We start from the raw sequence: 26,686 nt of genomic DNA on the forward strand, positions 1-26,686 counted from the left end.
ATGAAACCTCACCTCTGCTGTAATTTTAGAATCTTTCCTTAGACAATCTCTGGTCCTTATAAATAAATAACTGCACCCAAACATGCTCGTTTCAGTGTAAGCTTTTCACATGATAGTAAAATATTAAAAATAGATCACAATGTAGGGCACCCAGATACTTAACTCCTTAAGTCAAGGACATGAGGAAAGAGGAGAAGAGGGGAGGAGAGGGGAGGGGAGAAAGGGAAGTGATTGAGGCCCAAATCGATTGATGTAATCTCCAACCATTGGTCAGTAAATTCTATTGAAATTCAAGAATGTAGGGGACAAACACACAAAAAAGCTGATGAAATAAGTCCTGAATGCAGAAAAAAGAAAAAAAAAAAAAGAAGCCTATTGACATTTAGGAACCCCGAGGAGAACAGCGGATGTCTCCATGGAAGACTCTGTCCCCTGCCTGAGTAAAGCTGTGAATACAGCTGGAGCAGGAAGGCGTTTCTCCAGAGGGTGCTCTTTGCTGTGTGTCATTAGGGTGGACAGGGTTTCTGGGCAGCTCCCCAGGATATCACTTATTTGTACTGGAAATCGAGGACCTTCGTGAACTAGGAAAGAAGCACCAGGCCCGGCAGTTGTCTTTCCCTGCTGGGTCTGGAATTCAGAACCGACTCTCAGGAGAGGACCCCAGGACCTTGGCCAGCAGCTCCAGCCTAGGATGGAATCTCAAAGGAGAGGAAGCAGCTCTGACTGGCAGAGCTGGGGAGAGAGGATCCCTGGGGAAATGAAAACCCCCATCACGCCTAGTGGAAAGTTAAAGTCAAGAAATCTGACTTGATCTTATTTTCCTCTGCGCAGAATGTGCAGAGTAAGAGAACGGCTTGCTTTTTAAATGCTGTTTTCTGGGTAGGGTGTTTCTGCGCGTCTCCTCTCGCAGGATTTCTAGACAGTCCGTTTTCCAAGGGGCATTAACATTATTTAAATATTCATGGTGGGGGAGGGGATGGCAGACTGAAATTTCAGACAGCCTGGGAGTGAGGGATGGTTGGCCACCCACCTGATCCAGCCCCCGGCTGCGTGTCAGCTGCCGCCTTCCCGGTGCTGGCTTTGTTCACGCCGGGCCCCCGGGTCCGCCGCCGTGGGGAGGGCAGCGTGAAGGCCCTGGCGAGCCAGTGGGCAGAAGCAGCCCCGTGCACACCCCAGCCAGCCTCTGGGCCCCGTCAGGGAGGGACCCAAACACGGAGACCCCGTCGCTGTCAGAGATGCACCTCGCAGCCGCCCCCAGCGGCAGCACCTCCCCAGGGCCAGGCGCGGAGCTGGGTGCGGGGTGAGGGGCTCGCCCCCGGCCCGGGCAGGACCGGGCGGCTGCTGGCATCGTGAGCGCGCCCACGCACTTCCTCAGACACGCACACGCGGGCGCACACCAACACCCGCGGCCACGCACGCAGGGGCCGGCCCACCCAGGCACCGGCACAGGCCCGGCTGGGGAGCGCCCGGCCTCACTTGCCCAGCCCTCCGCCCCTTGCGCCCCGCCCCCCCCAGCTCCCCCTGGCACCCCTCTCCCTCGGTTCTTTCCATTCATTCAGTTCTCGGTGCGTGCACAGATTCCGCCCGGCCCCAGCGATAAGGTGGGTGGAGGGGAGGGTGTGAGGAGCTGGGGGGGCGAACCTCCGGCGCCCGGCGCCCAGAGGGGCGGGAAGGGGCGGGGAAGGGGCGGGCCCGGGAACCGGCGGGCGGCGCTCGGGCCGCTCAGCTCTCCGGCGGCCGCGGATCTCGACAGATGCTCTCGCCCCAGCCCCAGGCTGCCGGCCGCCTTCCTCGGGAGCCTCCGGGACGCCCCAAGAAGGAAGCAGTGGCCGCGCCGCGCGGGAGCGGAGCCGGAGGACCGCGCCGCCAGCGCCCTGCGCGCAGAGGTAGGAGTCCCGGCTGCGGCCCCAGCACGCGTCCTGGGGCGCCCCGCTGGCGCTGGGGGGAAAGGGGGCCCGGGAGGGACCGGTGAGCTGGGGAGTCCTCGGAACCACCTCGGATCCTAAAGCGCTTCTTTCTATGGCACTTGTCTAGCCGAGCGTGTGCGGGGAGGAGGCCCGGCTGGAAAGGGCTGTGGCCATGTGGCTTTGGATTCCTAAGTTTGGGGGAGGGCCAAGCCGCTGGCTGCTTTATTCAGTACTTAATTACTTATAAATGTTTTGAAAAACAAACTTAGGACGTCTCCGCAACACACACACACACACACACACACACACACACACACACACACGGCCAGCTGTACAGCAAAAATCACACCTCGGCAGCCACCTCGCCATCCCGGGTTTCAGCCCGTGCGGAACCTCCTCGGATGGCAGCGCCGGGGGCGTCTTCGGAAGCCCGGAGCTTTCCGGAGAGACCGAGACCGAGGCCGGCAGAGCCGGAGCCCCGGGCAGCTGGCGCCGTCCGGGGTCCGGGGAGTTGGATTCGGGAGGTGACGCGCGAGGAGGGCGCAGCCCCGCGTGCCCAGCCCGGGCGCAGAGGAGGGGTCCGGGCAGGAGCTGAGCCTGGAGGATCGTCCCGAGGCGGGGATTCCAGCTGTTAGGATCAGGTGTTTTATCCCGGCCAAGCCGGGGGAGGTGACCCCTGCTTGGATCCTTTGGGGAGTCGTGGTGGCGAGCGCGGGGTGCACCCCCGTCGTGTGCCTCTGGAGGCGGCGCGCGCAGGGAGAGGGGCCGAGAGATACCGCGGCCCCGAGAAATTCTAGAGAAACGTCGTGGGGGACGCGGGGCCGAGTGGATCCCTGCGAGTGGGGAGCCCGGGAGCCCGCCCGCGGGGGGAGCGGTGGCGCTGGTGGCCGGGCGACACCTGAAGGCGAAGGGCGGGCTGCGTGCCGCGGGCGCCGGGGGCCAGGGGACCCGGGGGCCAGGGGACCCGGGGAGCGGCCCGGCGGCCCGGCTCCTGAGCTGCTTCTCACGCCGCCGGACCCCACTAGCCCTGGAGGTCCCTCCCCAGTCCGCCAAAAGGAGGGGAGGGGTGCTTCTTAGGGGGAGGCGACTCGCTTAGAGGGACCCGGGAAAGCCAGCTTCCGTCGTGGGGCAGTAGTGGTTTGGCTCTGAGAGGTGTGTGGTTAGACTTTGGTAAATCTGTACCCTTCCCTGGAGCAGTTTTAACTGCAGCACCACTCATTTTGGCACCTCCCCCCCCAATGTATTTACCTTTGAAAAGAGACTGCACACACCTACCTGTAGCTCTACATATACAGTGTATCTTTGAGCCTGCGAACAAGTTCAGCTTCTCCGCGGCGCGCCCTTCCGCCCTGACACACGGTTCCAGGCGCCGGAGCCTGAGCAGGAGCAAGCCCACCCGTCCCCGTTGTAATCCCGCAGGATTTGGTTCTTTGGCTGTGTTCTCGTGAAAGAGACTTCACTTGAGCATCCTACTTTTCTTCCTGGAAATGTTCCCAATTTAATTAAACACTTTTCTTCCCCGCAGCCTGGCAGCCTCCCTGAATTTATTTATTGATCAATAATGTTTCAGAGTAGCACCTCGAGAAGAGGTAGGTCTAGTAAGGAGTTTACTGTTTCTTCAAACATAAAGCCTTTTAAGGATTGAAACTTGCCCTAAAGCTTTTTCCAAAGAGCCGTCCCTCTGCCAGCTCTCTCTTGCCCGGTTCTGACACAGGCTCTTTGCTTAAAGGGCATTTTCTCCTTTGAGTGGACAGACCACGGGTCTTATGGGCCCTGCAATTATTTTGGGCTGCTCCAATAAAATTAGTCATGAGTCAGGAAAAAACGAAAGTAATACTACCTGGGTCTCCCAACCCCTTCCCTGGCAAACTGTGCAGTTAAGTGATGAGCCGCTTCTCTGGCACGGGCTCGCTTCAAGAGTCTCCCTGGGATGTGGAGGTGCTAGCCTGAGAGGGGTGGCTGGGCTTCGATGGGACAAACATTGTGAAATACCCATTATCTCATAGTTCTGGCATGGAGCTGGCACAGCTTCCTGTCTGCAGAGTTCAGGGTAGTGCTGTCAGAATTTATTTCACTTTCCTAAGTGCCTCATTTGGGCTCAGTTGCCTCAGGACTTCAGGGCAATAAATTGAAGCAGGTTGTCTTAACTTGGTTATCAAGCGAGGGGCAAATGGTCCACTGTTTTGTTTTTTAATTTTGAAAACTTTCAGTATTTTAGTATAGAACTAACACATTCAATGTTTCTTTTAATATATGCTAACACCCTGGACCTTCTAATTAGTGATTATAATTATTGTCTAGATCTTACCCTTTTAGATTTGTTACACTCTTATAGCACCCATGTCCCAGATTTCTGTCATGGTTGTCATGCCAAGTTTCTGCTTAGTAGGGTAATGAGAAATGTTGCAAGTAAGAGATGAAATTTATTTTAGAAGGAGGTTGTGTTGGGGGATTTTAATAATTGAAACGGGAGCATGTTGGAAATTTACTTCTGAAAGCCAAGGGGATGGTGTTTAGTTCCATTCTTTAATTTTATGCATTTCTCAACACTGGTATGATCTCCCTTGAATTAGCCTCTGGCATGTCTGTTCTATGATTCAGAGAAACGTAAGAGTCACCATTTGCTTAGATTATTGATCAGGGATCCTGTACCAGCCATTGGAAATGTGAAGTAATTGATTAATATACTTGTCAGTTTCAACAAGTTTAGTGTTAGTAAACTTACTACCCAGAGGCAGATTTTCTGTGAAGCTCAAAAAGCCTAAGGTTCAGGGCCCCAAGCTGGCATCAGCCTCACCCAGGAGCACTTTGGGTGGCTTGGGCTTAAGGGGGAAGGTGCCTTCATGAACCAAGATGGGAGATATGTCTTTGTTAGTTAATTTCCTTCTAAGAATATACAGAGTGTGTGTGTGTATACATATAATTATAGGAAAGTCGAAATCATCTCTATTCCAACAGGAAAGTCCACTATTTTGCTCAAAGAGAAAGTTATAGAGTTTGTTTATGTGAATTAAATGGTACTTGATTAATTAGAAGGGGAGTACTGGGAGTAATACAGTAACTGAAGTTTAAACCTAAGTTTTAAAAAATGTGTTTCAGTTATTATTGATGAAAGTGTTTCTAAGTCGTAACCCTTGACTTGCTTACTTCTTGCGTTGGTGAGTTTCCCTTGGTGAATGTACTGCTGTGCTTCTGTTGGCAGTTCTGACATTCTTGTAGCGTCAGTGTGGTTAGTGTAGATGTGAATTATGATTTATGAGCATGTAGAAGTGCAATTGTGGACCCCGCTCCAGGACAGACTCTGGAGGCTGGCTTTTGAGAAAACTAACATTCCGATACAAATGTAATTTCCGTTCTTTGCCCCGCTCTCTTGAAAATGGAGTGCCAGAAAAATGAGTGAATCAAGACCTTCCTTGCCTTCTTCCTACAATAAAACGGGATGCCCCTTCTCCAGGGTTCAGCAAGCAGTTCTTTTTTCCTGTCGAAGTGAATTCTGCACCTGGGGAGGGGCAGGAAAGGACAGACAGCATGGAGAAGGGACTGAGGGCACCCTCGGGCCACAAATACCTCTTTTCTCTTGACTTCTCTCTCAAGTCTAGGAACCCCAGTGCTACCAGGCCTTTGGGGGCTACATTTGAGTTGGAACAAGGGACACGCGACTGGCATTTGTTCCCGTCTTGGCGTGAGTCTCAGAGAGACCGGACGGGCTCCACACCTGGGGAAGGTGCCCTTTGGAGGACAAATGCCGCTGGTTTCCTTGTCCGGCAGAGGGTGGGATGGAGGGGGCGTGAAATGATGGTGCTTCCCTCCAGTGGATTTGGGGGATTTGGGGTTTGTCTTTAAGTCTTGTAAGATGCATGTGGTTGAGAGGGTTGTGGTGTGAATGCCTGGGAAGGGAAGAGAGCTGTAGAAATTGGTAGGGAATGCCATTGTCCTTTGGGCCCTTCTTTTCTTAGGAGTGAGCAGGGACTTTGTGGTTGGTTTTGATGTTTGATTGGAGCAGATGGAACGAGCAGAGCCAAATACATGGATGCTATAACGGCCCAGTTAATTATCCAGACCATGGCAGGGCCATGTTCTCTGTAAGGCCTGGAGCGGGTCATGTAAACTGTGTCTTGCTTCCCTTATCTCTGCAATGGGGGGATACCAAAACCTGCCTATCACTACAGTGCACATGTTGTATTCCCCCCCAAATTGGTTGTTTTCTTAAATTAACCAGAGTCTTCTTTCAGCTTTATGTCAGATGCAAATAAGTAAACAGTTTTTAAAGTTGATTAAAAAACTGCAGTAGGTGTGTAGCAGCTCAGTTGTTCATCCTTTGCACTGATCTGATCGAGAAGCTTTGAGTGTGGATGTTCTCCAAGCCTGACCTTCACCCCCACCCGACAGCCCCCTCCTTTTGACCTGGGGAGCCTGGCTGACATCCGTTACCTCCCTTTACCCCTGAAACACTGACACAGTTGTACTGAGGCTTCTTCCAGTCTTCTTTGCTTGCTCCCTTGTAACACTTTGAGTCAGTCAGAAATTGCTTCTCATTGGGAAAATGGACCCAGATTTTCGGGACCATAATCCAGGGCTTTAAGCTCACTCAGTGACCAGCAGGTGACAGGTGTCAGGGGGACTCCCTTCTGGGACGACTGTGAATGCTTTGCCAGCTCTTAGGAGTTTAGTCTGTCACCAAGACAGGAATGTGAATTAATATATTAAGTAAAGATTTGCAATGAGGGTTGCAACAGAAAAGGGTTTTCAGAAGCGTCTGAGAGCCTAGTGAATCCAGTCCTTTCTGTGTAGCAACTGAGCTGCTACACAGTTTCACAGATCTGCCCTAGAGTTGGATGATTAGATGGATTATTAAATAGCACCGTGCTGAGGTGGACACAGCAGAAACATCATTTTGAGCTAGTTCTTAAGCACTATACATCATATTTTTATTTATTAATCTATTTACCTATCTATCTATTTATTTATTTATTTATTTATTTATTTATTTATTTTAGAGCTAGAGGAGGGGGAGAGAGAGAAAGAGAGAGAGAGACACATCGATGTGAGAGAGAAACATGGATTCGTCGCCTCCTGACCACACCCCAAGGTGGGATCGAACCCACACCTTGGCATGTGCCCTGATAAGGAATTGAACCAGCAAACTTTCGGTGCACAGGACCATGCTCCAACTAACTGAGCCGCAGGCCAGGGCTACACATCATGCTTTTAAACAAACACATCTGAAAAGGTGTCTTCCACCCTTGGTCCAAACCTCTCCACCAGATTTATGGCGCCAGCCGGCAGTGGGGCTGTAGACTGGGACGAGCTTATACAGTTAAGGAAGTGAGTTGGTTAGAAAAAGCAGCTGGGGATTCAAAGCAACACGACTTAAAAAGCAGAACTTTGAAGCACCTAACCAGGTTTGCGAGGCCACTGTGAGGTTTTCTTTTTAGTCACTATCTGCTGGAGGGAAGTCCCTGCTCAGGCTGTCTGTGGAGGAGGGACTGCCCAGCTCAGGTCCAGTGACCCTCAGGGTCTATACCCCGTTCAAGGACCTCAGCTCAGCATGAAGACCCAGCTTCCCAGGAATCTGCCTGTTCACTTGGGCAGCATGTCTGGACGTGTGGCCCATGTAGGGATTCCGAGGCCCTGGCACAGACTGTCAGGATCCCTCATCTGGTAAAATGCTTTCCTGGTGATGCCAAATTCCAGGTGATGATGGCAGTTCTGGGGCCACATCAACAGGTCTGTGGATTCTGCTTGAGCTTTCTGCCCTGTGGGGAGCCTACACTCCTTATCTGCTGTATAGGACTGGTAAGAAATTGAGTCAATTTACAAAGACAGATAAGTGCGGGTCCAGAAATACTGACCTCTCTTGGAACACATAAGGATGAATTTTATTGCTTTGCACATGCTTTGGTAAGGGGGCCTTGAGAGGCATTATGACCATGCAGAGTAAAGATCCCAGTAATGCTGGAACAGTTTCTCTTGATTGTCAGAAGGGGGCGGACTGAGTTTCCACAGTGCTTTGAGTGCCGGGGTTGGGAAGGTTTAGAGGAGAATTTAGCCAGGATTTCCAGGTGTTTAGCCCTCTGTTGGCTAGAAGGACAGTGTGTGTGATTGGAGCTGCCATCCTAACCAAGTTCTGTGAAGACAGAGGGGGTTCCTTAGGTGGTCATCCTATCCACAGCCCGTGGCTCTTTCCATGCTGTTTGTGGTGCACCTGCAGGCTAGGGCTGAGCTCAGGCTTCCTAGAGGCAGAGACAGGCTCTGCTGCTGGGGAGAGCCCCAAACCTGTGCGAGGAGAGGGCGGAACCTACCTGCCTTTCCTCCCATCCAGCCTGACTTCAGCCTTGAATGCAGAGCTCTGCCAGGGCCCCCTGTGCCCGCACCTGGGTGAAGCCTGTGTAGAAGGTGTGAGGCCAAACCACACTTTCCTGCAGGTGCTTAATGACTGCTCAGTCCCCCTCCCTGGCTGCACTGGCTCGAGTTATCATGATGTCATTGGCACAGTGGAATCGTGCTGAGCATTACTTTGGAGCAATGCCTCGTGTAAGTTCTGTGATACAGCCGAGAAACAGAGAGACACCATTGTTCAGCCCTGTTTATGTGGGAAGTTGGGAGAGTGATTTTATTCCCAAAGGAATAAATCTCAATTAATTTACTAGAAAATTCAAGTATTTCGCAGCCCTAGACTTCAAAGCTCTCTCTGTATGTGTATGAAAATCAAGGCCCGTGTGCCTCGTGCTGTGCGGGTCCAAGGCTTTATTTAGCCTGGCTAATTCGTGTTGTGCATTAGAACATTTTATTCTTGCAGCAGAGCAGGAATGCTCTTCTGACACAGTTCCAGACGAGCAGGATTCATTCATTCGGGGAGGAAAACGAACAAGCTGCGTTAGAAACTTACATCATGTCCAGAGCGTTTGTGATTATTCCTGTTTGGGATCATTTGTCCTTAAGAGAAAAGATCAATTCAGTGTTAAATGCGGCACAGAGATGGGCCCCAAGTGGGAGGCATTGCTTTTGCATGAAATCACAATGTGTACATTGTTTTTAAATATTCTTTTCATGGTATGCTTCATTATCAAAACAATTCCCAGCCTCCAAAGGATGGCAGATGTTATGGCATAACCAGCAAAGAGGGAACTAGATAGAGCAGCGAAAGGGGGGAGAAATCCCTCCCTCTCCAACCACCATTCAGAGTGGAACTGAGGTTTCTCTTCTAGGGAATTCCCTGTGATCCCCAGGGATTCCTTGATCTGGAGCTTTCCAGGCATGGTGCTGGGGGGAGCTAAGAGGAAAGGGGGAGGGAATTAACATTTTATGAGTGCCAGATGCCAAACTGGTCGCTTTGTCTTCACTATTTTACTTAATCCTTGAAAATCATCATCATTTTTCAAATGAAGACAGAAGTTATGGAATCACCCAGGGGTCCTACAGCGACACAGTGTCAGGCCAGTATTCCTACCCAGCTTGCTCCTATTACTAAACCAGTGTTCTGGGGACCTGCAGCATTGGCATCGCCCAGGAGCTCGCTGAAACTAAAGAATCCTGAGCCCCATCCCAGCCCTGCTGAACTGGAATCTGCATTTTAAACTAAATCCTTTGTGAGAAGCGCCTCACCATTGTGAAAACTAGCCCAGCCTCAGTCAGGACTAGATCCTCAAACTCTGAGAGACTAGGCTACCTGGGAGCGGGGAAGAATCTAGTGGGATGCAGCTAAACCGTCCCCAATGCGCGGGGCAGCCCTCCCACCTCCCAGGTAACAGTCTCGTGCCCCGAATGTCCATAGTTGAGAAACCCCGGCCTAGTTGTCCACATCGAGAATTCACGTCCTGTAGATATGTCTCTAGGCTCAGATAGCTGCAGATTCTAGCTTGCGGATTGTAAACGAAACTGTACCAACTGCCCTGTGCTGTGCAAATGTGACTGGGGCTGGCACAGAGAACCAGAGCTTAAATTGCCGCGTGAAAGATTCCCGCTGGTGTTTTGAGAGTGTCTGGCTGGCTGTCCTATCCAAGATGCAGTGAAATGTTTCTGAACATGAACGGAGAGCCACTGAGGATGCTGGAAGGTGACCTGCCCCAATCCTGCCTGGAAACAATGCCTTTATGTCTTTGTTGTGTTCCCCAAATTTGCCTGGGCCTCTGTCCTGTCTTTCAGCTCCTTAGCCTGCTGTGTTGGGTCAGCTGTGCCACCTGGAGGCTGGGGGTGGAAAGGGAAGAAATGAAAGGCTGACGCAGAGAGGCAAAGCTGCATTCCCCCCCCCCCCCCCCCGTCTGTGCATCTCCCACCATATTTTCTCCATCCCGTCTGCCCCCCTCTCTTTTCTCTCTGTCTTTCTGCCTTTTGTGAGCTAAAAATCATCCCAAATCGTGTCTGGGAAGTGAAACCAGCATGCCCAGTGTATATTCAGGGGGGAAAAGTTGCAAAGTGAAATTACAGCCGAGAAAGAGCCCCTGTCCTTCAGTTGTGAGTCTCCTTCAAAACTGCTACCAACGTCTCTACCTACTTTCTTGTTTTACTCCAATAAAACTTGCTTTTTATTGAGCTCCAGAATTTTAAAACAGTTCTTTCCCCATTCTCTTGTGTTTTCCAGCCTTCTTTTATTGTTGGTATTATAACAGTCATTTCGCACTCCCTTTTAATGAACATTATCAGTGAAGTAGATTGTCCTAAACAAGTTTTGGAACCAAAATAGATTTATAAGAAGGCATTCCAAGTGAGCGAGAACCTCATTGTGACTTCTGTGTCCCTTCTTTTCATAACTTTCATTGTCTCTTGCGAGTGACAGGCGGGGTCATGGAAGTGGAAGGAGGCCTGGGGAGTGACTGGTGGGCTATGCAGAACACCCACCCCCAGCGTTGGGACTCGGAGGCCAGGGCAGAAGAAGCGAGCGTGCTGAGCTTGTGGCCAGAGTGGAATGTATCTGCCCAGGTCTGGGAGGCCTGTGTTTTTCCAGCAGGCCAGCTGATATGCTCCAGAGGGCTTTAAATTGGAAATGGGGGCATTTCGGGGAATAGTGGGGGTCAGAGAACATGACAGGAGTTGCTAGGAGGGATCATCAGTTTTGTCACAAAAATGGGAGATTTGTCACCTAGCAATTGATTCCTAGTATTATTTTAAGAAAATAATTTGGAAATTTGTAACAGAAACAATTTTGTCTTTAATATCAGTCTTAAAGGTATAAAAACAAAAGAAAGAAAAGCCATCTGGGCTGTCTTAGAGATGATTTCTAGACTTTTTATTATTATAATAGATGATTAAGTGTGTTTTATAGGCCAGGAATATCTTATTTTAGCCCCACAACAACCCTGTGGGGTGCTTGGGTCATTTTAATCCCATTTTAAAGATGAAGACACTGCAGCTGGAAGAGGTGAGATGAATTGGTCAAGGCCAGGCCCATGGGACGTATATTTTTCCCATCTCGTTTCTGTGCTGGCTGAGCCTCTGTCCTCTCTTATGAGGAGAGAAAGGAGACTGGACCAGGAGTTTTGACTTTGATATGCTTGAGCTACTTGTTTAAACTGCCTGAACATCCCTTGCCCTGGGTGTTTAGTCTCTTAATTTTAAAGGCAATCTCTGCATGTGTGTCTTTGTCCTTAAGTGCTCTGTCTAGGCAAGGCACCCCCCTCTCTCCAGCCCACACCCTCTAAGTGCATTGTCACGTTTCATGAACTCCTCAAGGGCCCTCTTGGGCTTGCTACTGTATGTTAGCTCTTGCAACATCCATTAACTCTCTCTGCCACAAATGATGCCTTTCAAAATTGGTCTGGAAAAATGCTAACAAGAACCATCACACAATTGACTGCTGCAAACACTTGGACAAATACAAAGTAACAATTACTAGGGCTTTATGAAGAATGGATCCAAACCAAGGACAGAGTTTGTATGAACACAGGAAGACATAATATGCTGAGCATACAATTGAATAAAACCTTGAACCTTTAACACCACCCATTTTTATCCACACAGTGATCAAGCTTCTTTCGGAAGAGTATAGCTTCACAAAAGTTCAAATGTTATATTTCTCCAGTGAGTTGAATCTTCCATAAAAGCAGATAGTCTGAGATTAAAGTGGGTTTAAGCTGCTTGCTGATATTAATAAGTTTGTCTCCAAGCCTTCAACCTATTCAGCTAACAGAAAATTTAACCTCACTTATTTTTGGAGCACACCCACCATGTGATTGCTTTCAGGGTCTAAAGTTTGAGAAGGTAAGGTGCTGGGGTGTGGGAAGGGGGTCATCCCCACACCCATCTATACTTGTTTGAGCTGTGATTTCCACCCACACGTCTACATTGCTTTTGACATGGTCAAGGTTGAGGCTCTCTGCTAGTCCGTGCAAGCATGAGCTGGATAGAGCATGGGGATCCCTGGCAAGTCTGGAAACCTGAAGCCTGGAATCTCTCCTCTCTCAAGTCTTGACAGTTCTGCTAGGAGCTTCCATGGAAGAGAGCAACACACCCAAATGGAGGGAGAACGGACCCTTTTTAAAATACCTTGCATAATCTTGTTGATGGTTTAGGTTTTTACAGAAGCCAGGAAGAAGCTTCACTCCTTGACACCAGATCCCCAAGCAAGCGTTTAAATTAAAAGCCTGGCTGGCTGCCTAAGGGGGAGGAAGGGGGAGAGAAAGTAAGGAGAAGGTATTTATTAAGATCTCAAAAATGTTCATGGAGTAGAACGCTGGTTGCCAGGGGCTGGCGGGAGAGGGGAGTGGGGGTTAGTGTTCAGTGGGTCCAGGGTTTCGGTTCTGCAAATGAAGAGCTCTGTGTGTGGATGGCGGTGACGGCGGCAAGGTGTCAACGTGCTCAAGGCCACTGACCTGTGCACTTCAGAATGGTTAAAATGTTATGTATATTTGACCACAATCAAAAAGCATAGTCATCAATGCAGAATTTTATGTCCTTAGTACAAATTTTGTCTTTAATTAAAAATAGTAAAAAGATAATATCCAAATGACAGAAATAAAAAATAAATAATTGTAACGATTAAAAAAAAATGTTCATGAAAACCTATTTTTGAAAGTCAAAGGACACAAGTAGATGAATTGCCCAGCGGCGGATGTGTTCACCTTTGGGATGCGCTGGGTGCGGCCTCAGCCCTGAGCCCAGCCTCCGTCTTGAACACTGTGGGTCCTAAACACCCCATCGTGACTCGGCTCAGAGAGTGTTGGAGGGTCCAGGTGGCCCATCCCCCGAAGAGCCCTCAGTGGGACGAGCCTGGGTGCCTGACGTTGCCCTCGCTGGAGGCCATTGGCCTGTGGTTTTCTCTACTGTCTGGGCCGCCCTCTGGCTCTGGGATCCGGGCAGCTCCTTACTGACCATCGTCAAAGGAATCCTGGGCTGTCACATTTCTCAATTATTGTTTCCTTTGCAAATTAACTCTGTCACGTTTCCAAGGTGGAAGCTCCTCCTCCCCCTTCCCCTTTCTTTTCTCACAGTGGCCCCACGACAGGGAAATGATGGATGCCTAGACCTGTCTGCTGGGCCGTGTCGTGCCAGACGTAAGGGCCCTACAGAGGCCCAGCCTCTCAGACAGGACGAGGTGCCTGCCGGGGTCTCAGACACGCACTTTCTTTGAGATGGCTGTTTCCTTGTACTTCTCCGGTTACCACAAAGGCATGTTCTGAGAGCAGCCCTTGGGTTGCCGGGTTGTGGAAACGCAATGGTGGTGGCCCTGAGTGGCGCGTCCCGGTCAGCGGCTCTGGTGACTCACCAGCGAGGTGACTTCCTGCTGGAGGGCCAGCTCCCAGGGCTCCTCCCGACACCAGCAGCGTTCCTTCCGCCTGCCAGGCCCGATGTGCAGGTGGAGGTGTTTCTGTTTCCTGCCCTTGTTTGTTTTTAACTTAATTGTGATAAAATACACATAACATAAAATTTATCGTCTGAGCCATTACAGCTCTGTGGCATCAAGCACATTCACATTGTTGTGATACAGTCTCCACCGTCCACCCACAGAACATTTTCATCTTGCACAATTGAAACTCTACCCATTAGCAAGTGTACATTTAGCAAGTGTAGTAACCAGTTTGGGAGACTCTCACATTATCAAGTAGAGAGAAGGCTCTTCACTGTTTTTATCAGATAATAGATAATAAAGTAAATATGGCCTGGCTTCCTTATCATTGGAAAGATGTGGAGTGAGGAAGGAAAAATGACCGTTGGTAGATAACCTTCATCTAATTGACAAGGGGGTTAGCTTTCTCTAACTCCGAGCAGATTAGGGGGAGAGGAGGTTGCCAGGCTCCAGTCTCTTGGTAACCTGAGGTCTGATGACCCTGCCTTCCTAGATAGTGCTATCGGGGCTGTTTTCTCAGAGAAGGATTTCATGTTTAGGTTATTTTTCATCGCACACATTGAAATACTCTCATTTTTCTAGTAATAATTATGAAAACATTTTAAAGTTAAAAATAAAATTGAATAGTTTGGCTGAGTGAAACAGTTTTCTGTTAAAGGATGCCCTAAAGAATGTAGGTCTAAGACACAGCATCTGGCTGGTGCATTACCTTCTGTTCCTGTTTGTCTGCCTGGTATTTCCTACCCAGGAGTTCACTGACTTCAAGGCAATCGAATCCATTATTAACCAGGAGAAAAAACATCTGAGTCTCCCTCGCACCAACAATAGATTAAAAAAAAAATGCATTGTACACAGTCCTTAAAAAAAAATAGGCCTTTGAGGGGGTGGGTGTGAGCCGAGGAATTTCCTTCTCCACCCTAGCTGTTGCTAAGCTGTAAGCTAATATTGTGTGAGAGAAAAAATATCAAGGTCTCAACTTCCCTTGGCATATTGCTTTGCATATTTGTTTACTAGTATTAATAAAGATTTTCCCCCAAAGCTGGTATAAGCTGAATGGTTTGCACTTTAATTTGCAGCCTTGGGATTTTTGCTTTGGCTAACTCAAGGTGCCCAGGCTCCTTAGACTTCTGAAGGTTGTGTTTTAACATTTTCAGTCTTACTCGGGTGTGTGTGGTCCTTCTATGAGCATTTCTGATTAGGAATTTTTCCTGTTGACAGTTGCTCAATCTGCTGGGGTGGGGGGAAGTCACTTGTGCCGCTTTTATTTTTATATTTGCCATTAAAAGTGAAAACAGACCTTGGGGATTTTTTTTTTTTCCTATTTAAATTTTTATGCCTCCTTTTTTTTTTTTGGTAAGACCATAATTTAGAGTATTGGTAGGACTTGAGGCAGAAAAAATTTCATGGAATGTTTAATCCTTTGAGGTTGTATATTTGACTCAAATAAACTCGCAGGATGGATTGGTTGAAAGCAACAGAGTCTCCAGCAGTTCTCACTCGGCTAATTTTAACCTTTTGTTCCTTTCTGTTTTCCTGATTAGACTTCTGTCCCCTTCAGGGGGGCAGCTGAGCCGCGAGAAAATAAGGGGCCTGGGGGGCCGCGCAGTTACTGAGGGGCCTGGGCGGGCTGGGAGCGCCTCCCACTCCTGTTGGGTCGGTGCGGGAGCCCCCCCAGCCGCCGCAGTGCTGGGCCCGGGTGTTCTCCGGTGAGGGCAGGGCTGGGACTGTCCTAGGAGAGCAGCTCCTCTCTCGGGTGCCTCACTTCTGGGTAGACCAGGTGCCAGAAACAATCACCTCCGGTTGGCAGAGTGTGGGGCTGCCCACCAAAGGAGGATCTTACAGTGAGGAAGCCAGGACATAGTGGAGGAAGGAAGTTGACAGTTTTCAGTGTCCCCCTGACTTAATTTGCAACACATTTTATTTTCTAAAGTCACAGAGTAATCCACAAATTCTCCGCTGTCAAAGGTTACGGAGTCCTAGGTGGGTGGGAGAGAGGCCTGAAAAGGTGGGGAACTCAGAACACATCATCCGGTTACTCCACTTCCCAAAGCCTTGGTTTTGCTAACTGCAAAATGGGGCGAGTAAGGTGTAGGATTAGCTATTGCTGGGATGGATTAAGTGCAGTAACAAATCCAATGCCACTGGCCCATTTTCAACAATGTCGTTTTGAATAAGTGTATATTCCCTTTCCCCTGACCACTGAGGATCAGATGAGTTGCCATGTTAAAGTGTTTTTGAGAAGTACTGGTATTATTTGTCTTTGCCTCTGAGTTGACTTCAAAACATTTGTTTGTCCCAGAAACAGAGGAGAAACATCCTCTGATCAGGAGACAAGTGTATTTTTAGTATTTTAAGTCCACTGCATTTTTGTGGCCTATCGATGTGGTTGATTTAAACCTTTCCATATCCTTGGGGGCGCAGCATGCATTTCCTCATTGATTCTGAAACCATGGGATGACCAGGAGGTGCTGAGGAAATGACAGCTTGGAATAGTCCATCTGCCCCACAGAGCCCGTGTCTCTGGGCAAGTGAGGCAGAGGTAGAGCTGGGACCAAGTGACCCCCAGGGTCACTCATAGGCACCGGTTTCCGCCTGGTCTGCTTTATCAGGACTGATTCAAACGTGATTCACAGATGGTTTTGTAAGGATTTTTATTTTGGTTGCATAATCATCTACTGGCTATTTCCATTTTTCTGAAGTCATTTGATTAGCTCAAGGATGCCCACCCTTTGTTGTCCTGACTCATGGAGGGAGGCTGCTTGCTAGTGAACGGTAAGACCCAGGGGAGGAAGAGGGCTGGCAGGCATCCCCACCCAATTGGATATTCTGGCAAATTCCAGAGAGGTGAACACGTGATCGTGACTCCCAGCAAAACAGTCCTAACACCGTGCACACAACTCGCTATGGAAACACTTTCACCTGCTTTAATACACTCATCCTCCCCCGGGAGGGGGCTGAGCTGACATCACCCTGTTCCGTTTTGCACACAAAGAAACTGAGTCTCAGGAGCTAAATGAATGGCTCATGGTCACAAACTTAGAGCTGGCAAAATCCAGGTAGATACCGACCACCAAAGTTAGAGGAGAAGGGAAAGTCCAGAGAGACCTTCTCTCCTTTCAGCTTTCCTATATTGGTTGTCTAGTTTCCAAAGATCAAGGATAATTTTCAGAATAATCATTTGTAAAAGCTAAAAATTCCATTTATTATATTTGTAATTATTCAAACTCTTTTAAGAAAATGAAAAGGGGAACTTATCGGTCCATTAGTCCAGCCCTCTCATCTTTACAGACCAGAAGTCTATGACAAGGGCAAGGATGTGATTTGGTCAATGTGAGAACCTGGCTGGGGGTATAAAATATATCTCAAAACTTAATAGGCTATACTCCAGTCGCTAAAACTAATGTGAAGTGGTTATGAATTATTGTAGTACAATATATAAAAGTGTCAAATTAACGCTCCGTACATCTTAAATTTACACAAGGTTGTATGTCAAAGGTATTTCAATGTAAAATAAACTTAACAGTCTAAATGTGATGCGGTAAGGCCTGTATTCTGCTCGGTGCATGTTTAACTGCCTGCGCTAACCCAGGTGACTCCGGGCTGTACTGTTGTGAGAGAGGCTCCTGGTCCTTGCCTTGGGGTTGGAACCCGGCGTTTCCTGGCACCCCCCCTAACCTTGGGGCCCTCCCTCTTCCTCTTCGCATCTCTTTCTCCATCTGTAAGTGGGAATAATACTCCCCATTTCGCAAGGTTAGAATTAGAAATTAGAGATGATGAATTAGGTAAAATGCATCTGAAGTGGCCATTTTCATAGATTAAAATGGTCAAGTAGTGGGAATTTCCTGTGGTGTAACCTAATATTTAAAGAGTCTGATAAGCGTTTAGTATATAATAAAACTATTTGAGTTCGTTTTTATGGGTGTTGTCGTTAGATCCCAAATGTCTACTTTCTCAAAGAAATGAGGAGCACAAATATGGGCTTTGCATTTTGTTAAATGTATGCAGGTGCCCCCTGACGTTGGAAAGCGTTCCGCTTACACGAGTGCCCGCCTTCCCTCGCAGCCCCCCGCCCATCTTTTTGGCGTCTTGGACAGTTGCTGGCTCAGCTCGCTTTCCCCGGTTCTGTTATTGCTCACTTGGGTGGAGACGGGTCCTCTTAGCGCCTCCTGCTTCCAGTTTCTTTCATCGAAGATCAGTTGTTTTTAGGTTAGAAGCTTCTCTGTGCAATAACTGTCCTACTTCACTGACACATAGAAAGTGGGTATATTTTCAGGATTTTTAGCTATCGTAGTTTATTGTTGGATAAATTGTGGATAAACCTATAGCCCTAAAATTCCCTTACACTGAAGTAGTGTTATCGAGTGATAAGAGCCTGAGGGTGATTTGGGGGATACCCGTGTTCTGGATGTTTGACCTTGGGCTTCATATGACTTATTTATAAATATACAAGATCTTTGAGATCATTCTTAATAAAATAATTGGTTATTTGTGATTTTTCTCGCCATTATATATTTATAGATAGTGCAGACAGTGAGCATTAGGGAAACAGTGAAGCTGTGAGTTATCGTTAGTTCATATTATTAATTATTTCTATTGGATTTTCCCATTTTTCCTTCTTGAAAATTTTCCCTGAACCAATTTAACACTATACCCAGGAAAATTCGTTGCTTAAGCCTATTGGTAAAATGTAGATTCTCAAACGAGACAATCCTAAATCTTCATCTCTTTTCATAGGACTCCACTTGGTTTTCTGTTCTCAAAACTGACAAGCTAAGCCTTTTTGTTTGTTGTCTTTTGAACGACTAGGAAAACGGAAGATGGCATTTATGTGAAATGTAACTCATTCAGCGACTCCTTAGGCCTAGTGGTAATAGACATCTCTCTGCATACATTTTCCAAATTTATCTTGTTTCATCAAGACTGCAGGTGTGTGTCATCTGTTTTACTTGTCCGCATAGTTTTATTACTAGGCGTCTTACTGGTCTCACAATCGAGATAAAAACAGGAAACAGAGCACCTGGCAACACTGGAGGGGGGACCGTCACTGCCTCCGTGTGGCGGTGACTGTCAATGATACTGTGGTATGAAAGGGCCAGGCACTGTGTGTCCAGATGCCCTATTAAAAACCGGACCCGAGGCAGAGAGGAAACATTTCCTTACAGTTGTATCATTTAGTGAGAGTTCCCGGGTGGCTGCTAGAGGCTGGGTTTGGAGGCCTGTGCTGTGGTCCAAAGCCAGCGGCTGAGCCCTGAAGGGGTCCGGCAGCGGGAAAACAAGCCAGAGGCAGGGGGCCCGGACTGTCCCCTGACCTTCCGTGGGATCCCCCCGGGCTCCCTTTCCACCCTTCCTCCATGGCCCTTCTCTCCTCCAGGGGCAGGATTCCACAGCAGCCTTTCAAGCTCTGGCGTTTACCTTCAGCTCTGGGAATTTATCAGGCGGATTCTTGCTTCTCGTGCACTTAGTAGCGCATCAGCCAGGGTGGCACGTAAGAGAAATGGGCTGGGATGTCCGGCCATGGACCAGGCCGCCGGTGCCGAGGGGCTTCCCGCCCAGGAGTGAAAGGTGGAGGAGCGCTCAGCCCGGCCAGGAGGCAAAAATAGCCTCTCACCCTGCCCGAGGGCAGGCTGTGGCTGGGAGTGGTGGGCTCACTCTATCAGCTCCATGTCTCACCTGGCCAGTACCCAAGCAGAACGGGGTGATCCCCAACCCATCAGAGGTCTCCCCAAGCTGCCTGCTGCTCAGCTTGGATCTTTCCAGAATCATGCGGATGATAGAGTTTGCCTATGGTGTCTTTTGTGATCAGGGAAGAAAAACAAGGTGGACCTGAAAGAGTTTACTTGTCCTGTGTCTTCCAGTGTCTCGGGTGGCACTGAGGGATGGGGGTGGGGATGGAGAGGACATTGGCTTGGGAGAGATCTGGAGTTAGGACGCAGCCGTCCTTATGTGTAAGAATAATGTCCTGACTGGGGCAGCCGTGTTTATAAGAGCGTAATGCTCTAGAGCTATGTGAACCACCGAAGGGCATAATGCATGTATCCGTGTGACCGGTGTCCTTCAAATGCAGCGGCCTGCCCAGATCACCCACCTGGGGTGCAGCCAGCTCGCAGGCGATTCCCTGACGGACTGACTGACCCTTCCCTGTACTCTGCTCTCACCTCCTGGACTAGGCCATTCGCTTCCCCTGTCCCCTGAGCTCTGCGCCAGGTCCGTCTTGACCTGCCACCCCAAATGATCCGTCTTCTCTGGCTCACCTAGCTGGATTTCCTCTCTCCTTCTTTTGCTTAACTTTGTATGTCAGCCCTATTTTGATTCTCTAAAGAGATCTTTTTATTAAAAAATGGAAATCTGGGGCAAAGAGGAAGAGTCGAAAATGCAGAACTGTTTATTTTTAGAACCGTCACTCAGGCCACTAAACCCAAACTGTTAAGTATTGCCTTAGGAAAGGTTTCTACCGTTGTGCTTACCAGGTACAAGAAAGGAAAATCACATTCAATTCTGTATCCTTCTCTTAATAACCTCATCATAAATTCTAGAGCACAGAATGAACCCTGAGCCCTCTATCTGCAAGTTCATCTCATGACAGATCTCTGTTCCGAGCAAGAGTGCGTCATCACTGGTCTTGTGTTTTTAGATAAACACAAAGCTTTTTTGGGGAAAATGCTTAAGTAAAAAAAAGACTAAGGTTGTGCTCCCTGGAAACCTTCTCAAATGCCATACTGGAAGTGAGCCTCATGACCAGGGCTGAGCATGACCATGGCGGTCACAGCTCTTATAGGGTGCTCTGCATGGACCCACTTTGTATGTGACCCACTAACTCGGGCCAGGCTTAGCCTCGCTTGTTGTTTCATCTCAGTGAAAAGGCTTTTGTTAAAAGAACAAACAAGAAAGTTCAGATAAGTCAAGAATGTATTTTAGGTGCTAGTTCCAAGAATATAACTAGAGATCAAATGGTATTTATTTTTCTCAGTTTCCCCAGGGATTAGAGGTTGCCCATCCCTGTGCAACTCATGCAGATAAAAGTACATTTACTGTTTGACAAATGGCAGTGTCTATATTATGGGAAATCTCCACCCCTACCCCACCCAAAATCTTATCTCTGCAGGTCCTGAAAAATCTTTTTAGAGGTACTATATTTCTTAAATGTAACTAGCAAATATAATATGAAGATGGGTTAGTTTTTTTCTGGAGGTTGAACTTATTGCCTTAGTATAGAATTTTTAACTGTTATACTGTCCCATTAAGATTTTATATAGCTTTATGTATCTCCCCACAAAATGCATATTAATTACAAAGGGAACCTGCTAGACACAACCCTAATCAAATAGTTAAAGTTAAAACCATCAGTAATTGGACAAATTGACACTGAGATGAACAAGAGAAAAGCACAGCATGTGATATCCCTACAAAGTGCATAACTTGGATCTAACCACAAGGAAGTAGCAGATAACCCCAAACTGAAGAATATTCAACAGAATAGCCAGTCTGTAATCTTTAAAAGTGTCACGGACATGGAAGACCAAGAAAGTGTTCCGAGTTGAACGAGACTAAAGAGACATGAGAATTCAATGCCACATGGGACCCTGGATTGGACCATTTGGTTGGTAAGAACATCACTGGGACAACTGTTAAAATCTGAATGGGGTGTGTAGTTTAGATGGTAGGGTCCTGTCAAAGTTAATTGCATGATTTTGAGGCTGTACTGTGCTTAGGTGTGAAAATGTCCTTGTTTTTAGGAAATGTACATTGAAATATTAGGAATCATGGGGCATTATGGCTGCAACTGACTCCAATGGTTTAGAAAAAAATTACACACACACATAGACACCATGTAGTATTTTAATTTTTAGGACTGAAAATAGGTAAAACACATTATTGTAAGGGACAAATTAGGAGGATATGTTCTTTAATATGGGCACAGTTATTCATGCTGCCAGTTGGACAATCTTGAGGAAATTCCAGCTGAATGCTGGAATGCCCACTTTTTCATGCAGCCATCCTGCAGTCTGCCGTTGCTCTTCTGAGGCTTGAGTGGAAAGTAATTTCAAATATGCAGTGAAATTTACCAATGTGATATTAACGCTGGATACAGAAGTTAATCTTTTTAGGGCTTAGATGCCTTATCTTCAAATTCCTCTGACATGAAGCGTGAGGCTGGTGCATAGAAGTGTTTGGAGACTGAATCAGATGTTTATGTGATTCATAAATGTCTATTTTCCCTATAATATTTCATTTTTTCCTGGTTATGAAAATGCTGCATACTTACTATTAAAACTGGAGATACACAAAAGATATAAAAATAATTTTTAAAATGAAGTTCAAATGGAATCTCACCACTCAGAAATGACATGTCACTGGTAACATTTAGGCTTATTTCTTTCTAATGTATGTATTTTTAAACTGCTCCCATCTTTGAGACATCTGAATATATAGTTTGTATCCTAATGTTTTGACTCATTTTAGTGTAACCATTTTCCCATGTAACAAAAATTTCAGGCTTTTTTTTAGCTTATCATTTTAATATAATTTGAAACTTATAAAAGGGTTGCAAAAATAGTACAAAGAATATTTGTGTTCTCTTCACCAATTACTAACATTTTCCATAGTTGCTTTTTATGTCTCTTCATATTCATATATAGTATATGAATTTATATATATAATATATGTGTATTATATACATTATTATATATAATTTAATATAATATTTTTCTGAACCAGTTAAACGAAGTTGCAGACATTATGCCCCTTTATATTATTTTATGTAATCATGACAAAGTTTTAAAATTCAGGAAATTTAACATTGATACCGTACTAACATCTAATATAAATTCCATTTTCAAATTTTGCCAGTTTTCTCCAAAATACCCTCTATAGCAACTTTTTAATCTCCCAAATCAGGATCCAGTCCAGGATCATTTAGACATCATATCTTTATAGCCCCCTTTAATCTGGGCAAGTTCTGTGGCCCTTTACTTGTCATTGACATTTGTGAAGAGCCCAGGCAGTGTCCCTCTGTGTAGATTGGTCTGTTTTCGACACATGGTCATTAATGGCTACAAACTATTCCAATGATATTTACTTAGGTAACGGTTTATGTTGGGTGGCTTGGTGGCTTCCAGATGTTTGCCTTTATAAAGAATATTACCGTAAGCATGCTTATCCGTATGTTTTTGCAAGCATCCCTGATTATTTCTGTCTAACACATCCTGGAAATGAAAACACTGGATAAATTGGCAGGGCTATAAAGACTCTTGGGACATATTTCCAAATTGCTTTTCAGAAGGGTAAACTGGCAATAAAATCTCGCAAGTTGCCAAATTAAAGTCCATTTTTGAAAGCCGGGAATATAAAATGAAGACCTATGCATCCATTCTGTGTTGTTACTATAAAGTTTTCTCTAATATTTGTGTTAGATGTGCTTTGTTAAGCAGAAATACAGGGTCCCGACCTTTGCATGCATAATGTTTAGAAGGGTAGAGAAAACAGAGGAGTCAAGGCTCCCTGTGAGTGTGCAGGCAAGCCAGTTTTTATGGGTTACTTATTAATTTGAAATTGATCCTGACCCCCGTCATGGTAAGATTACTATATCTATATCATTGCTTGGGGCTCCCTTTCACTGCCTGTGTAGATAAAGCTTTAATGTTTATTTTATGGGCAATTGGTAACCTCTGGCATATGAGTGGGGCTGTCACACAAACCGAACAGCCCAGTGCCAGGCCCAGGCACAGCGCTTGTCTCAGAAATAATTCCAATAGGCCTTGTTCAATGAAATGGATAGATTTGGTAGACACCCACTCAGTGGGTCAATTTTGGTAATCAGTGCCCTTAGCAGGGAATAGCTTAAGCCCTGAAGTCTGACACTCCTTGGTTTGAGTCTCAGCTTCACCACTTCCTTGCTGTGTGACACTGGGCAAATCCCTTAACCTCTCTGAGCCTTGGTACCTTTATCTGTAACGGGAGCATGGTAACGGTACCCATCTAACAGTGCGGTTGAGATAACACATAGAAAGCACTTCGCATGATACTGGGCCTATCCTAAGCACATTCCCTGTTAGCTTTCATGATTATTATAGCAGGCCTTTCTCTTTGAGGCTGTGCTCGACAGTGACCCAGATTGCTTTCACATCTTGTGTGATGTGCGTTCTCCCATTTGACAGTTGGAAAAAACCCAGACTCAGAGGTTCCGTGAACCACCAACGCTGTGTAGCTGCTACACAGCGAGGCCGGGCATTCATCTCACTCCCCTGACCCCCCAGGTCAGGGCTCTGCTCCTGAGCTCCACTGTCTGCTCCATAACTCTGTGCCTGGAGGTCCAAAGCTGTTTGGGCAAATGTTGAGTAATCCCCAGGGTTTGCCTGCAGATACGTCTTGATACAGACCAGGCATCGGCAAACTTTTCTGTAAAGAGCAGATAGTAAATATTTTAGGCTTTGCAGGTGTGTGGTCTCTGTTGCAGTATTTCTGCTGTTGGGACTTGAAAGCAGACTTAGTATGTAAATGGGTGTGGCCACTTTTCAATAAAACGGTGTTTATGAGCACTGGTGGCAACCAGATTTGGCTCAGGCACGGGCTGTTTATCAACCCCTGATTTAGACAGTTTGCATTTCTGGTGGGCGGGATGTGTATTTTATTATATTGGCCACACAAGGACCTTCCTCTGAGTTCTTGGACATAATGCTGCAGTAGCTTGGGCCTAGCACATAGTAGGTGCTCGGCCACCCCTTGCTAAATACATGAGAACTTCTTATATCAGTCTGTATTTTCCTGTGGTGAATTTTTCTAACGCTATAGATTTCTATATTTTAAGAAATCGTGATTTATTTAGCACCTGCGAATTTTAAATTTTGTTTTGTTTTTGTCCCATTGTTTGGGAATGACATTAAAAGCAGATTGGGTAAAGAGCTTTTATCCCCAAATGTAGATTAACAAAATATTTTCAGATATTCTTAGTGTTTGTTATATATCATCTATTTTATTTTCACTCTCTTCCACTGAGGGTAATTGTCAATAAAAACTCTCTTTGGGGATTTTGACAGCTTTTGTTTTAGTTAGACAACTCATTCGTACTCTTGTACTACTGTTGTAAAAGAAATAATTTTTAAAATAATAGCTGAGGATACATTTGTCCTCTTAAAAGTAAACAACTACCCTTTATAATCTAGAGAAGAACCATCTTGTGGATACATATGGGGTGTTTGCTCCAAGAATATTTCTTGTCGAAATACATTTAGCTGTACTTTACCCATGAGGGTGTCCAATAATAACCCCACATGACAATTAATTTTAGGAAACTTGTACAGTTAATTTGAAATACTGCCCTGGGCAGTCCAACCTTGGCTAAATAAAGATGTTTTCTTTTACAAGCAGTACTTTGTTGCCCTTAATGATTATTCTACATTATCCTGCCAAGAAATATTATTTCCCATTTGTAGAATTTGGTGAAGTGCCTCCGAATCTGCTGGCCGGGGTCCGCGTTTCATAGGAAAGGTAGCAAACAGACCTTTCAGATGTACAGGGAGGAGCGAGGACATGTAGCCTGCTTTAATCTTCCAGCTGAGATATTGGGCTCCTCTTCCGTCTGCCTGGCTATTTCCACAAGGAACAGTATGAAAAAGACTTGGGGGGAAATGATTGTGGTGAGCCAAAGAACAGAGCAGGACTGCCATCTCTGGAGGATGCACAGCATGCACTGCCGCCGTCCCTCTGGCCTTGTTGCCTGCCGGGGGAGAGCAGAGACTTTGATTAGAAGGTTGGGGTCCCTGCCTCAGAAAGCCCCTTTGTTCTCTCTGTCTTCACCATTCAGTTTCATGTCCGTGTGACAGCTACCATGTGAAAGGCACGATGCCAGGCAGCCCTGGGGGTGTAGACGTGCAGCCCGTCGCCTCTGTTAACCTGCTGGCAGCCCGAAGGCAGCCCCCCAGAAGGGAGGCCATGGCAGTCAGGGGAGTAGGCAGGCAAGGCCTCCGGTGTCTTCTGTTTTCACGAGAGAATGAAAACCTTGGGGAGGAAAATCCATATATTTCACCCATTTTCATCTCTGTGCTGTAAGCCATTAGGCAAGGATTTAATAGAAGTGGCCAATGAGGTTGATAAGTCTCGATAATCAAAACCACAGAGGAGTGACGCCAGAAAGGCTGAGACGGGAAGCACGGCGTGGATCGTGTGCGTGGGACGCGGTAGTTAGAATGGGACGCGGGAAGCCTGTCCTCACAGTGTTCTCAAACCCACTGATGTTTCTGCTCCCTCCATCCACAAAACCTGTGCCCACTGGTAATTTAGGAAGAACTGAAGAATTGGATAAGCTGAATATTTAAAATGTTTTGAGCCCTGGCCTGCGTACCAGAGTGTCCCAGGGTCAATCCCCGGTCAAAGGCAGGTACCTGGGTTGCAGGTTTGATCCCCGGGCCGGGACATGTGCGGGAGCCAACCGGTCAGTGTGTCTCTCTCACATCCATGTCTCTCTCTCTCTCTCTCTCTCTCTCTCTCTCCCTCCCTCCCTCCCTTCTTCCCTTCTACTCTCTCAAAAAAATAAACTGGAAAAAATATCCTCGGGTGAGAATTAACAACAACAACAAAAATGTTTCGAGCTTCTTAGGAAACCAGTGAGGGAAAGTTCAAGAATCTGTGGTTTGTGTTATGAAATTTTTTATCTTTCCAGAAATTGAATAAAAGACACCTATTTTAAACTGCTCTGCCATGAAGTGATTGCTTTGGGAGACTTGCAGAAAGAAGATGCACATCTTAATCAGTAAGAGAAGGTGATTTTTTGGGATACTCTTATTTGCTTAATTTTCCAAAGCCACCTTCTAGAAAGATGTGTAGTTTTGGAAAATCAATCCAATTACTTGAAGTTGAAGGTTTTCCTCTTGAGGAAAAATGATGAATCCCAAGTTGGTATTTTTAGGGAGAAAACATTCACAGGTCTCTCCAGGGCATTTCATTGAGAACTAGGGTCCCTTACGTTTTGGAATTCACATTGTTTTGGGAAGGCAGGGGCAGG

General features: G+C 46.8%; 1 protein-coding gene across 1 annotated transcript in view; it reads left to right on the plus strand.

Moving 5' to 3' along the window:
• The first annotated feature begins 1,796 nt into the window (after positions 1–1,796).
• The window catches only part of LOC148091858 (PALM2-AKAP2 fusion protein-like), a 79,856-nt gene continuing 54,966 nt past the window's right edge, over positions 1,797–26,686 (plus strand). Inside the window, exon 1 of the mRNA XM_087822816.1 lies at positions 1,797–1,886. The gene's annotated coding sequence lies outside the window, so the exon portion shown is untranslated. The remainder of the gene's footprint in view (positions 1,887–26,686) is intronic.

This window comes from Miniopterus natalensis, chromosome 12, assembly GCF_054644295.1.
Source record: "Miniopterus natalensis isolate mMinNat1 chromosome 12, mMinNat1.hap1, whole genome shotgun sequence".
Taxonomy (NCBI): Eukaryota; Metazoa; Chordata; class Mammalia; order Chiroptera; family Miniopteridae; genus Miniopterus; species Miniopterus natalensis.